Source organism: Pezoporus occidentalis, unplaced genomic scaffold (genome assembly GCF_034315485.1).
Source record: "Pezoporus occidentalis ecotype Australia unplaced genomic scaffold, CSIRO_AGI_Poc_V1 ctg194, whole genome shotgun sequence".
Classification (NCBI taxonomy): Eukaryota; Metazoa; Chordata; class Aves; order Psittaciformes; family Psittacidae; genus Pezoporus; species Pezoporus occidentalis.
In genome coordinates, this window is record NW_026913791.1 from 636265 (window position 1) to 651884 (window position 15620).

The 15620-nt window shown below is 39.4% G+C and overlaps 2 protein-coding genes across 3 annotated transcripts in view; both read right to left on the reverse strand.

The window, feature by feature from the left end:
* ST6GALNAC3 (ST6 N-acetylgalactosaminide alpha-2,6-sialyltransferase 3) overlaps nt 1-7455 on the reverse strand; it is a 253727-nt gene extending 246272 nt beyond the window's left edge. The window contains exon 1 of one of the 2 annotated variants that reach the window (XM_062617248.1): nt 7348-7455. The gene's annotated coding sequence lies outside the window, so the exon portion shown is untranslated. The remainder of the gene's footprint in view (nt 1-7347) is intronic. The other variant, XM_062617247.1, reaches the window with a different exon arrangement.
* The window catches only part of EBNA1BP2 (EBNA1 binding protein 2), a 498012-nt gene that overhangs the window by 458604 nt on the left and 23788 nt on the right, over nt 1-15620 (reverse strand). The window lies entirely within an intron of this gene.

Consider the following 15620-nt stretch of genomic DNA (forward strand, 5'->3'; position numbering starts at 1 on the left):
GTCAGTTACTCTCAGTTCTAGTTGGCTGTTACTAGACAGTATTGCTGGATAATATTAGTGTCTCCTTATCCACTTTCAAAAATAAGCAGAAGACATTTTACTATTAAGATTATAATGGCATCACAACAACATGACCAAGATGATGATCTGCCTCACAAGACTCAGCATCATACAAAATAAAATGTTCATGTACGGTTTTAAGAGAACAAGAAAGAAACACTAACACAAGCACAGTTACAACAGAAACACACAGCTAGAATCCCATCTATCATCTGAAAAGAGCTAAGAAAAAAAAAATCTACAGTAAAAATAAAATGGCGTTATAACAGCTTTTTGATCTGTATGAAATACTTGGGGCATAATTCAGGAACACCTGACCAGAGGCTTAGCAGGCTGCTATGGCTATGAGGTACAACACAGTACATGGCAGATACACTAAACAAAGCTCTGAAAGCTTGACCTCTGCATTTACACAACACTGCAAGCAATGTTGTTCCACAAACAACAAGAGAACTATGGGAGAAAAGATGCTATAAACCTTTTGTCTTCTTAAATGAAAAATATCTTGAAATTTGAAATGCAGATGAGAATCACAGAAATATTACTAGGTGCATGTTATGACAAGCTAGAAGGGTTTCTTTCTTCAGGCTGGATTAGCAAATTTCATCTCAGATATTCCTATAAGGACATTGAAATCCAGAAGTAAAGCAGGATCCAAAACAGTTGAGCTTATTAGATAACCTACAGCATAATTAGCCACCAGTGTGGGTACATACATATGTGTTCTGTGGGTGTACGTATATAAAAACCTCATATAATTAGCTGCTTTTCTGTGACTGAATATGCTTCAATTTCTTCACATTAAACTTCAAAATTATTTTATATTTGTCTCACTGATTTTAATGGCAGAGTTACCTGGTGAAGAACTTAAATAGTGAACATGTAGATTTGTGTTGGGAAGTACAAGAGAAAACACCTTCCTGAAAGTATAATAACCAGACTTTTTAGTCATTCAACACTGTAGCAATAACAGAGCAAAAGAACAATACTGAAATCTGGAATTAATGACCTCCAAAGCAAAGTGTTCTAACCCAAATTCCTATAGCTGTGGTCTTCCTCCTGCGACTTCAAATGCAAACCACTGACAGGGAAAAAAAGTAGTACATTTTGGTTAAGGTTTCAGCAAAGGGCAGTGAAACAAAATAACACTGGAGAATAAACTTGTTAGTATCAAGCCCTCCAATTCCCACTGAAGACTTTTGCTTAGGAGCATGCATACTGTAGTATTCAGAGCATGTTCACTTTTAAAGTGACAAATTCAAGAAGTATCCAAGCCCATACACTGACCTCCCTTGCCCTTCATGGCATCTGGCTGCGTAAAACAGCTCACTGCAGTTCTTAAATACCATTCAGAACTACAACAGTGCAATTCATAACTTGTACTTAGCAGAGATGCTCAGGTGAGAAGACTGAATTACTTCTGAGTCAGAGCTTTCTAACGTGTCCTTTGTAATCTTGCTGCTCTGCTTTCTTTGCTATTACCCTCAAGTGCAGCATTCTGTAGCATAGATGCTGTGAACTCAGCCTGATTTATCCAAACTCTATGAATTTTTATATTTTCAAATAGTTCCACAGATCTAGAGAATGATATTAATTAAATCAGACTTAACATTTCTATTCCTATATGACCTGTGGCCCTACTGATTTCTTTTTAACAAGAACACACCCTCCCCCCCCCCAAAAAAAAAAAAAAAAAAAACAAAAAACACCTAAAAAACAAAACAAAATAAAAAAATAATAGGCATTCAATGGTATGGACCAGGTTATGTCATATATCTAGAAGATCATAAAGCAGAAAGTGTGGAACACACTGAGGTGGGCAGGATCACCTAGGGCTGTCATGTCTTACTTTGAAATCAGTCTCAAGAGGAAAAGGAATAAAGGAAAAATAGACCTCATTCATCCCAGAGCAAATACCAGCAGCACACTGAACATGGACCAAGAGCCAGTTTCATTCCGTTATTTCTTGAAATAATGGAATGGGCTTGTCTATCTGAATTCCCCAGTTCTGTTAACATCTGGAAACGGCTGATGTTGTCCACTGAAGTATTCACAGTCATTAGGAAATAAGCTATATTAAAAAATGGATATGCTCAAGTAAGCCTTCAATGGTCAGTCATGCTTCAAACTGGATCCTTCAATTTTTAAAAGATAACCTCCTCTGCAGAGTTGGTAGGATACAAAACATGGCAATACTGTTGCCTGTGACTAGGCAAACATGATGCAAGATGAGCAGGAAGGAGGGTACCACCCCTCTTTCTATTACTCTAGTCTGGCTGCTCACACCAAGAGGCCTTCCATGTAGTCTCCATATGTTTTCCGTTTAATTTTTCAAAATTCCCTGAAGTTGATCTATCATGTCATTTGGACTTGATACCTACCACCACCCACAGTGGTGTGGCAGCAGTTCCTGACATACATAGAAGTAATCCCTTGGAGGAGAGTTAATTACTTCACTGGAATAGTTGCTCCCTGGAACTAATTATCTTTTTGTCATCTTCCCTGGGAAAGGTTTTCTGAGAAGAATCCTGTCTCTGTTGCCCCCATCACTGTCTCTCACATACCCTGGTGAGTGAAACTTGGAAATCGATTGAGGATTCTTATCCTCTTACAAAAGAGATCAGAAAGAGACTGTCATTGATGAGCATTCTCAGATTTGTGATCTGTGTCTTCCCACTGCTTGCCGCAGACCCTCCATGTGATTGCTCTTTGAATCTGTGTGCTCTTAAATGACTATTACAAACTGATAAAAGCAAAACAAACAAGCCTGAGCTATGCTGGATGGACTCCACCTACAGTATATTCCCTGTAGGAAAAGAGTAAATGGTCACATATGCTTAACATGCTAATTACACCCAGAATTCCCTTCCCCCAGCTTAACACTCATAACCTCATAGGAAGGTGTTCAACTGAATTTATTTCTTTGGAAATACGACTGCCTTCACTTATTACAGCTCATGTGCTCCTCAGTAACCAAGTGACTCCTACCTGAAACCAAAGCCTCAGATTGAATTCTGGCACTTCCTCTTCTCTTACTACTGAATTTTGTGGTAATATTTTGTATCAGTTACATGTTTTTTCTGCTGTTTCAAGAGGTCAAGCAGCCTTGAATTGGCTGATGTTAGTCTCCAGAATGAAGGTGGAAAGCGACAATGATTATAGCAGGAGTCAATGTGCTTCCATTGTACTTCCTAAATGAGTCCTCCCTCCCCAGGACTGAAATAATGCCTTCAGCTTAAAAACTTCATAAACCACATCTTTGAAGATCTCATACAAACACTTTCTGTAGTTACAGAACATCTCGCCACTACTCCAACATCCTTCTGCCAAGAGTAAATACTTACAACTTTTCTTATAAAAATCTGTTTCATTAAAAGCATGGGAAGGAGAGGTATTGCTGCCTACTTCCTGCATAATACACAGTTATGGACCATCTGTTAGGGAATAAGAGACCTTTGTTCAAGTTCCTCCTCAGCTGAAGATTATTCAAACCTTCAAAGAGCACATAAAAGCAACCCTTGCTTTAAGGTATTCTTCAGTGGAGGCATCCTCCATCTCACATGCTGAACTTGGCCACTGTGTGGCAAAGATATCAGTGGAGACCAAAGAAGGCACTCCCCTCATCTGTTGGTGAGCTTATGCTGGCCACAGGTAACATAGGAATACAAATGCAAAATAATGTTCATATGTCTCAAAAACCAGCCAAAAAGGCACCCTCACCCAGCTCTACAGCACCCAGCAGAACACCAAATGTCACTAGTTTTCACTACTGCAGTTGTCACTTCTGTGACCCGCCCAACACAAAGTACAGCCTGACCAGGTCTGTCTGCATGGGATGACAAGCACTCAGTGTCCCCGCAAAGTCCCCGAGACTGTACCAGCACTTTCTGCTAAACATCTGGAGTTGAAGACTGATCATCTCTGAAGTCTATAAAAAGCTACTGCTAACTTGATTTGACTTTTACCTTAATGCCTTCTTTTTAACTTAGGGCCATGCATCACCAAAGCAGTTTAAAGAGTACTTCAATACTCGGGGTTACAAACAACTCCATATGGCTGTACACATGTAACATCATCCTTTATGATAAAGTCTCTCAGTGCCAAATCAAACCAAGTCTGGCACATGGTTGTGACTATTCCCTGTACAGGAGACATAAGCTGTTTTATTGTGAAATTCTTTCTCAGCCCTGCCATTAAACATCTCTTTTGTTACAACTCTCCAGGGTCTCCACCATACCAATTGCGATGCATTATTTCTTCTTACATGTACCAGAACATAAACGCTTGTACAAGTGAGTCTACAAACTGGGATATGACTGCATACAGGACTAAGTAATTACCTAAACATACTAATGTGAATCCAGATGCTAAAATTCACATGCAGCTATTTAACAGCACAATGTCGTCTATTGGTCATCATGCAACACCATACTGGGAAGTAAATCACAATGGCTTGCATTGGAATAAGCAAATTAACTGAAGAAATTAGAATTCACACCCTCTTCGTACCTACTATTCTTCTTTGTACCATATTAAGGTGGTCAGGGTTTTCTGAAGTCTTTTTTGAATTATCAAGCAAGTTTAAGGCTTGCCTGCTTTACTCTGAAAAGCTAAACTAGGATGTGTGTAAAAGTCACCTACATTCATCAGTGGAGCTTGGCCAGTGCTCTCCTCCTCCAAGGGCTCCCAGTAGGAGCTTTTATTGTTGGCTCCAGCTGACAAAGCAACTCATGTTGCATACAAGTCACAATGTTTGGGAAGCATTGTGATCCTAAGGTTATCAATGCCAGGCAAGACACAGGCAAACCCAAAAAATTGCACTGTTGCCCACCTCCCAGAGTGATGCTCTCTTGTCATTGTTCCAGACCATGGAGCAGTCTGTTTCAACCAGTTTCTGAATGAGTTTCTTGACAGTACAAAAAAAAAAGGACTTATAAAGTTAACCACCTTTTCCAGACACCCCTTGCCAAAGCCTCATAAAGGGAGCACCTACCTACCAGATGCTGCGCACAGAAAGCTGGATCATCTGTGCTGACTAACTTGAAACTGAAACCTTACAGTGATACTAAGAAAGAGTCCAAACCCCCAATTTGTAGGAAGAATATTCATCATCTCAGAAAGATCAAAGACTAGCTTACCAAGTACAAAATAAATACATGCTGTACATAGTTCTCCTTATTTTGATACCTGGCTTTGCTAGCCAATATAATGCTCTCTGCCTAGTGCCAGCCAACCCTGGATATTTTCACACAGCAATACCCTTGCCTCAGTTACAAGTTCTCCAAATCCTGCGCACTCTCACATGATGCATCTGTTTCTCTAGGTAATCAACTAAAACAGTGCTTAAATTATGTCTTGGCCTGCATTGACTCCAAAATTTAGATTTATCACTCCATTTCATGATTTAAGAAGCCCTTCAGAGTAGAAAATACATCTTGTTATTGACAACTCCTGCCCTATAACATCACATTTTTTTGCAAGGTACGGGCATTCAGTGTTTTACAGTGCTGACAACTGTATTCTACCAAAATTTGTTTGTGAAAACTCTTGGGAAAGGTAAAGACAACAGAAATCCTAAAGAGCTGTTCATTGACCTTTCACTCTCTTTAGAAGGGCTGGTCCCTCTGAGATCATATTTTTCCCTCTTTTAGAGAAATCTTACAGCATCCTACTCAGAAAGTGTTACAAGGATTATTCTATGATTCTATGTCAGGTGAAGTGTAGTAAAATACTTTTATGTGAAACAAAGCTTCATGCTGATACAAATAGAAAATAGATTTGTTTCCATCTTTATGCTGAGATAATAAATAGAGAATCAAACTGATATAAGCTATCATTGGGTTGTTTGAAAATGTGCCAGAACATCAGAGGGGTACAGTCTTACCAAGAATACACTATAGCAGAGGATACACATTAAGACTAGAGCTATTCAAATAAATGATTTTGCAGTTTTCTTAGGGAACACAAACTAATTTTGGGTTAGTCTGAAATATTGCTGTTTCCTGGGGGAGAAAAGCTAACAAACCAACCACTCAGATCAGAAAAAGACATTTCTTTCTTCAAGGTTTTAACCTTCCAAAGCATGTCTGCATAAAAATCTAACAGAAGAAACATCTCAGAAGTTTATTGCACATTCTGTAAGAGAATCATCAATACTATTTTTCAGGCAGACTTTGAAATGGTCACAGTTTAAAGACGAAAAACTAGAAACACATCAATCCTTATTCACATATAGTGTTAAGTTTCCATTATAATTATTAATGGAAGGAAAATTGCAGGATAGGTTTTATGCCTGCTGCACAAAATGCAACACCAAAATCTATATACTTCTATTCCCCCAAAGAAAACTGGAATAAATTGTTATTTTTTTCCAAACCCTTGACAATATACATAGCAGAATGCCTTAACCTTTCCATATCTATGTATAGATTTCTACAGAACTGTATTTCATTCAGAGGAAAAATAATAACCTTTCCATTTAAGGCCTGCCCATTAGTATTTCCTTGTCCACTGGGCTGCAATGCATGTAGTAAAGGCTTTATTTACTTGTTCTATCTGCTTTGAATAGATGGATCAAGATTTAAAACAATAAAACACTATTACATGTCAGTTACTTCTGACATCAGTACTGACACAGGAGATAGTCCCAGGTCAAAAGACAGGCTTTGATTGCTGTTCCCATCACAATCTCTTACATATTCTGTGCAAGTATACTAATCCATATTGAGCCCTAAAGGTTTTTAAGTATCCATAAAACAGAAGCATATTATTTTCTATAAAGTCATTAAGAAGTTCCCTACTGTTCATTCTTTTGAAGAGTTTTCCACGACCTTCATTTTACTTTTAAATAAGAAGCCCAGTGTTACCTAACATGCTGCCTCTCCAGAATCTATCAGCAGCATTTTCTTCACAGCCCATATTTAAGTCTTAGCACTTAAATAGCATTCTACATCCTCAAAGCAAGCACTCTACAAATATTTGAACTAATCCTCATAATACTTCAAAGTCCACATTAGTTCAATAGTTTAAAACAGAGAACGGATTTATAACAACTATGAAGGAAAAAAAAAAAATCATTTCAAAACCAGAAATAAATACAGCATGCATTCACTATCCTGAGCATGCAGAGATCATGAGGCATGAGACAAAAAGATCATGAAGCCTTAGAGAAAAAAAACATCTGAAAGGTGTTAGTATTAGAAACCCAGCACTGCACACAAAACGCTCTGAGAACAGAAAACACTAGCAATAACACCCCATCAATACAGCTTTACTTGTAAAACCAACCTTAAAGACCACATCCTCCTTCTTCCATGCTTCCCCAACATCAAATGAACTCTCAACTTACTCTCCTTAGTGCAAACCCTGAATAAAAAGCTGCCCATTTAGAAAGCAATTCTCTCACCTGAGTTAAATCTCTATCAGCCATAGAGATCAAGGTGCTTGTTAAGCATTTAGCAGTAAAGCAACCACCCCACCCTTTCCTGGGTAATCAGAAGGCAGCTGTGACTGAAGCTTGGACAGAGCTTCTGTTCTGCAGCTGTTTTGCCAAAGCCAAGGTATTTGTCGTGTCCTACCTGTTCACTTCTTTGGTAACTATGGTAGGTTTACAAATTCTACAACAGCTGCACACATTAAAGCATTTTAAGGACCAGCTTCTCAATGGTATTTAGGCATGTAACTCCTTTACTACAGCCACAGTCAAACATCTAACTACCTCTGTGGCTCTAGGCCTTCATTCTGTGCCATCTATCATCTGCCAGTTCCAGTTAGAGCTAATCTGAGGATTTGGCACAAACAGCTCATTTCCTCCAGTCAAGTCTCTTTTGCTTCTCTGGCTCTCTCTTTCCATCCTGTTAGAGGCACACAGTTAAAATCTGTCACTATTTATTGCTTACTGCTGGGACTCCATTCAGTATCTCATTTCACATTTAACTTTAAAGTAGACACAACCAAGGTGGACAATGGGAATCTAATTTGGATAATCAAACTGGCAAATGATGCCAGCATCTGACCACTTTCCTATAGAAACTGTGAGAAACTCAGTTCAAATTCAAGTTTAGAAACTGCCCAAGTTTAGCAAAGACAATTTTGCTGTAGGTAGCAAGGCTGCCTCCCTCAGATGCCACTCTGGAAATATAACAGGATGTTGGAAGAACTTGATTGCCCAGCTGTTCAGCAATTTCCAAATCTGCATAAATATAATAAATTATATTTTATTATGAAATATATTCAACAGCATAAGAAGAATATGTCCTCTATGAGTCACTTAGGACAGATAAAACAAGCCTACCCAGTTCCTGCCACAGAAAGGAAGGGTCAGGTACTAGCCAGGGCTGGCACATCTGGGGCTGCACTTGCAGAGCTGAATGTTGCTCCTGACCACAAAGCCACACACAGAAAATCACTGTGGAGTCAGTGATACACCAAACTAGTCCCTAACTCGCGTTATTTTGGTCCATTCAGTAGACAAAATGTAAATGAAAAAATTAGAGATTTTTTTCACTCTCCCTGATAATTGTATCTGCTACATAAGAGAATCTCTCCCAGATTCTTTCATACAAACTGTCTCTATATCTGCAGGGCTGACAACTTAACTGCAAAAGGGAAAGATTTGGGAGGCAAAAGACACAGAGGTTTTTTTCCTGGGGAAGCTTAATTAATTGGTTTTATAGCATATTAATGACATTGGGTGTTTTTTATCATTACCACAACAGTTATGGAGGACAAGAAATAGCCCAAGCACTGTACTTGGTGGATTGATTTTTAGATTGTGACTTGAGTGTTCTGTACTTTTTCTTTCAATAAATAATCACTGACCATATGACACTACAATATAAAGCCCATCTAGTGCAAAAAAAAGGATGTGTTGGGGGATTAAGAGGGGGCAGAAATTGAGCTTTTTTTTTTTTCGAATATGTTTCTATGGTGTAGAAATCTCAACCCACCTTTTATGTATTCACTTAAGTCCATGCTGGTTTGATTATATTTTGAAATTGCCTGGGTTCAGTTAGAAGGCACCACTCTCCACCAAAATAGGTAAATACAAAGGATAAGATGGCAATTAAAGGTTGCTTTTTCCCCAGCTTCTGCATGCACAGTTTCTCCTCACTGGCAGTCACAGCTAGAGGACTACAGTGCCATCTCTCTCTCTGAGCCATGTTTGCAACATCATTTAACCTGCCTTCCTTATAGGACAAAGTTATTGTCAAGATGAATTATACTAGGGTATGCTAAGCAGGCAATCAGTACAGCTATTGTGCACACCACCATCTCTTTTGTATAGCTACAGACATTGCCCCACTGCCATTTCACAATCATTTCACTGTGCTCTTCCAGTTTCAGTAACGTCTTATTGAAAGAATGGAAAATACCATTAGTTTACATCCTCTGTGCTATGTGGTTGAAATACTGCAGTTATGTAGCATGCCAAAACAGTGAACTCCTACAGAAACATTGGTGCTGGATTACCAGGGAAGATAGCTGAGATAGGCAGGCAGACATACATGTTTAGCTGGCACACCTCATGAGCTCAAAAGGACCTTAGGAAGGCTAGTAATGCTCTTCTGTATTCTTGCCTTTTTTGTTCTTAATTGCTGATTTACCCAAAAGAACAGATGAGGGAGAATTTTTGCCATGCCAATTCTACCATTGGGTGTACAGGCTGCTCCAAAGGAAATAATCTGCTGGAGAGCTGGCTTGGTGCTGTATTAAAAAGATCTTTTCAGAGGCCAACAAGTTGGTCCATCCTGGATCAAGTTCAGGGCATCTCTTGCACAGCCCAGAAGGATGTTGTGGTAAGCTGTATCCATTACTGTTCTTTTGCATGCTGAATCCACAGTTTTCAAAAAATCCTTGTAAAATTGTAATGCTTGCATACCCTTCTGCTCTCATCAACATCGTCTTTGGACGTTTGGTAGGATCCCTTTGTATCCCTTAGCACTTGTCACTGCATTGAATTTCCAGCTTTCTGAGATATGTTGGCATCTAGGAACGAGCACAGGTAACTGCAGCCAGCACCTTTGGCTACCTCCAGCTACCAGCTTGGTAAGAGGCATAAGTTCAGTGTCTTAAATGGCAAAGAAGAGATTTCTCAAAGCAAGCTGGTAGCTTTCCTGTGAATCTTGCACATCTAGCTTGGGAAGCTTAGGTCTAGAGAGTTTTCAGCTTATTAACCTCACTATGTGACTTCAGAACTGCAGAGATTGTCTTGACATTTTAGGCCAGTCCGCTGCAGAATCTCATGGATCTTTGTTCATATAAGCAGTTAAGACTATAACATTTAAGACTATATGATTTAGAAAGTGTCCTGGTCAGCCTTAGGTTACAGGTTGTATGTGGTGCTTACCTGGCTAAGGGGACATGTGTTAGGAAAACTGTGTTAGGAAAATACAAGACAAAAATTTCAGCCTCAACTAGTCCTCTGAATTCAAATTCAGTAAACCTGGACAAACACTAGTGGCACAGACACTCACTGAATCATAAAAATATTATTTAAAACACGATATTTTGCTGCTTCGGTGTAACACTTTACCTTTCAGGTCACTAACTTAGAGGGTAACAGGAAAGGAAGGGTAAAACAAATAGAAACTCAAACCCAGTATACACTTTCCCTTTCTCTCTCACAAGAGAAAGCTTTTTCCATACAATCATAACTCCAGTAGGAAAAGAATTGTGATGTAGTTCAAAGCTACTAAAGCAGCAGATCAGCACAAGTGAGCCAGAATCAGTGCTAACGAAGAACACATGCTACCAGTTACACACTTGGAGGCTAATTTTCAGTAGTGCTGAGCACTCACAATGCCAGCTGAATTCAAGTGGAATGGTAGGAGATCAGCACATCAGAAGATCAGGCTCTTTGATTTAAAGACTATCCGGAGGCAAAGAAAGCCTACCAGTGGGATGAAAGAATGGAAGACAATGACCGTCAGTAAGAGTCAAGTATTCTGGGAAAACAAATTCAAGCCAAGAAAAAAATTTCCTCCATGTCCCACTCTTCAGAAAGGCTTAAAACTCAGCACTCAAAGAATCCAGGGGTAAGAAATATTTGTAGAAAGGAAAAAAGTGGTAAGTGGTGCAGTAGTATTTCAGAGCTGGGTTTTCAGGGTGACTGCTGAACAGATGCTTGATGGGAATACGTAGGGGAAGGCCATCATGTTCTCCAACAGGTAGAACCCAGCTCTGCAAACGGATGGCGTAGGAATCCTTCTCCTGCAGGAGATAAAGCACAAGCAGATATCCACGTACCCAGCCCTGTAACTTGATTGCCCAGCTGTTCAGCAATTTCCAAATCTGCATAAATATAATAAATTATATTTTATTATGAAATATATTCTCTCTAGTACCTATAAATATGACAGCTTATTGCAGAGTCTTGATTCAAGAGTATTTCTATGCCCTCATTTAGTAATTGCCTCACTCACTGAGAGCTACAGCTCTATCAAGACGATCCTAGTGACATTCATTATGCAGCTTATACAGTATTAAAATACTAAATGCTTACTAAATACTAAAAACATGTCATCCTCTACTCTTTCGCCTTCTCTACCAAAAAGGAAATATGAATAAAGCTTGATATTTTTGGTAACCACAAAGGAGGAGTTGAATACATGTATATTAAATACCAGCAAAAAATCACAAACGCTTTCAGTTTGTAAATTAGCACATTCCCAGTTGTGTCAAACTGCAGGCTCAGGACTGGATCAACAATCTCAAAAAACATGTGAAAAATAAATGGAAAATGAATAGTATTTCAGCCTATTTTGGCAGACCAGAGAGATTAAATGCTTAGCCTCTTTTTTAACTTTTCCTTTACCCTTCCTCATCCTAAAGACCATACACAGCAGGCATGGCCCTCAGTTGTATCCTTCTGATGTTTCTCTATCATGATAATTTATTCCTACTTCTGGAAATGCAGAGATAGTCTGAGGGAACTGGACCATAAACAATGTGGGGCAGTAACAAAGGGACTCATTCTATGGAATGCAGAACATAAAGTCCAGAGACACAACCAGTTTGTATCTCTTCTAATTTTAAGACTGTCTTCACCTCTCCAATCACTTAATGAGTAAGGTTGGAATCCACACAGCTGGAAAGTGGGATGATCCCAGAACCTGTGAGAATCCACACAAAACTTTGGTGGTTTTGTTTTTTTTTTTGTAAGCATGACCCACACTGCAAACTTTTCAAGCAGTAAATTCCCAGTGCTTCCCTGACTGTACTCTCCTTCTGAATGCAAGCAGCGTATTGTAGAGGAAGAAAAAGCATGAGTTAACACAGCCTCAAACATGCTTAGATGCACAGAAGCTCTCATCTGGCTGGAGAAATAGATGGAGGCAAGGCATTTAACCTGGGAGAAGAACTGCAAGATAAGCTTCCCCTTGGAGACTGGACAGAGGAAAACAAGGAGATTCTAAAAGGTAAACAGAATATTCAGAAAAGGCTTAAAGGAAAGAAAGTGGAAAGGACACGTCATTTTCAAGTTCTTCAGGAAAGATAATCTTTAATGGCTCCCTAGATACTCCCAGATACTAGGATTGCTAGATTCTAGTGTACTAAAACCCCAATTAATAGTTTATCTCATCATGCCAATGTCTAGTCAAGTCTCATACACTGCAGTAGAACATTTTGAAAGAACATTTTTCAGTTCTCTGTAGAGAGGGGATGGATATAAATATATATCCTTGCTTTGCTGTGTTATGCATTAATAGTTACCAGTTATTACCAGAACCAAGCAATGTGTGAATACGTTATTTTAAGCTACCCCTGCTGCAGCATGTAGATGCCTTGAGTTTTGCCTATATTTATGCAATTAAGCTACATGTAAGTTTCTACTGCAATGTGTTGAGAGCTTCTCTCTGGAACAGGCTTTCAGTAATACAGATCCTGATAAAGCTTTAGTGTAAACACACTGCTGAATATTGAGGATGAAATGCAGAAGATTTCAGTGCTGAAAATAAAGCCAGGATGTCTATGTCTTTTCCATTGTTGGCAGAGCAAGCTTTTCTAAACAAGAAGTGATCTTGTCATGAATTTAATTGATGCTATGTGTAGTGCACCCTAAGTTCCTAAGTGTCTTTCCGTATTTTTACTGGCTTTTATTATTTTCAAAAATAAGTGAGAAAAGCAAGAAAAAACTATATTCTGATAGTCTAATTCTTATATAGAGAGTGCTCCTCACATGCTTTGACAAAAATTTGGATTATATGGACTATAGGTCCTACTTCTGCTGCCTGTTGTAAGAAACTGAAAGAAAATGAATAACTGGAAAATAAACATGCCTGGAATAAACAGCATTCTCTTGGACAAAAGAGAACTCAATAGTGTTGCCATTAAAGTTTGTACATGATTAATATTTACTGTGGATCATTAAACTGCATACAAATACTTGCGTGAAATTCCTATTGATACCTACAGAGGAACTAATCAGTAAGCCAACAAACTACATTGAAACTATAATCACTTACTCCTTAAAATATTAGGTAAATGTCTAAGCACTAGTTATGCCTGACCAGACTGGAGATAGTGCAGCTTACTCTGTGCATACAAGCTTTCAGTTATAGTCCATACCAGTCTGATCCACCTTGCCCAGTAACTAGGACCCCAACTGAAACTCAAGAGAAGGTATTTCTCTTTCCTTAAGTTAGTTAATATGACTAGTGCTTAGAAACAGTTGTAACTGATGTGTTTGAAAATGAAACATGGTAAGAAAATTATGTTCTTCTCCAGCTAGCATACAGGGAAAATTTCTGCTAAAGATGAGTAAATTTAAGATGGATCATGTAAAAAAAAAAATCTTCCAACTGCAGTTAAAGAAACCGGACACAAAATGTTTGCAGGGTTTTTTTGTTATGTGCAGTAATTACAGTTGTTGTAGCTATGTCAATGTGTGCATTTCAAGGATATTATAATCGCCTCTTTCAGGGAAGGAGGTTACAGCTTGCCAAAAAGTAAAACAATTGACAGGAAATCTGCCCCTCTTCTCTCAAAAAGCATCCTTTCCCTCCATGAGACTTAGATAAACATATTTATAGAAGGGTAGTCCTTCATTCTCTGAATAACCTGATTATAGAACAGTAGGCACTGCTAAGGGCAAGAAATCAAAATTGATGGTCTGATGCAATATTATTAAATCTTATTTGATTTAAAAAAAAAAAAAGGGAAAAAAAAAGCCCCAGCAGCTTCCAGGCTGCTATCAAAGTTTATGCAGCTAAAGTAGGCAACACAGTTTTCTTCTAACAGTGTATCACTGTCGTGGTTTATACCCTAGCCAGACAGCTTGTTCACTCATTCCCAGCGAGTGGCGCCGGGCTGAGAGCAATCGAGGCCCCGCCCCGGGGCTCTCCCCTTCCCCACTCCCCTGAGGGATGGGGAGGAGGATCAAACGAGTGCAACTCCCATGGGTTGAGACAAGAACAGTCCAGCAACCAATGTACGACACAAATCACCACCGCTACCACCAACGACAACAATGATAAGGGAAAATAACAAGGGAAGAGAATACGATACCACCGGCCAAGAAATGAGTCTGATCCAGAAGCCCCTCCTGTCCTTCCAGGTAACTCCCAGTTACCCCCCACCCCGGACATAACATGCTATGATATGGAATACCTCTTTGGCTAGCCTGGGTCAGGCGCCCCATCTCTGCTTCCTCCAGGCTTCCCCTCCTCCCTGGCAGAGCATGAGCCTCACAAAGTCCTTGGTCAGGGTAAACATCACTTAGAACACCCAAAAACATCGGTATCACCAGCACTGTTCCCAGGCTGGAAGTCAAAACACTGCACTGCACCAGCTACCACAAAGGAGAAAAATGACTGCTACTGCTGAACCTGGGACATTATCCACCCCTTATTCCATACCATTCACGTCATGCTCAGATCCCCCATTTTCAATATACTATCACTCTCCCACATATATACATCCATATACACACAGACCAAGAGAAAGAGATCATTTTCTTAGTGCATGGACCAATCCCTATAATGCTGCCGAGTCCGTTCAGTCCATGATGTCAGGTTCCATCTCTTGTAACAATCTTTCAGGGAAGGAAAGGCTGTGTGCAGTGCTGGATCGTTGCCTGCTGACGCTGGTCGTTCCTTTACTGCGGAACTCATCCGGTTCTATCAAAGTTCATTCTCTGTTGAGATGATGGTTGGAGGGAAGTCAGGGCTAGTCACTGGTGACCTGGAGACATCTAGTTGATGGGCTATAAAAGTATTACACAGCAGGCAACAGCATACAATTAGGTTCATTGGCTGTTTTCCCCTAAAATCAAATCCCCTTGAGGTATACATCGGACTTCCCTGCCGCAGAAAATATATGGACTCAGTCAGAGATCAATATGATCAGACATAAAGCCCTTTATTACAAAGCCTTAACCCCTTAAATACTATTTCTTACATGCACTTACAGTGATTTGGCATATTATAATTGGATACATGTCTTGAAGACCCTTTGCAACTAGCATATAATTGGTTAAGCACAGGTGTGAGAACTTGACCTCAAAAGCTTGTCAACAGTCCGCAGTTCTCATTACCTCAGTGAATTCCAGCTTCTTATCT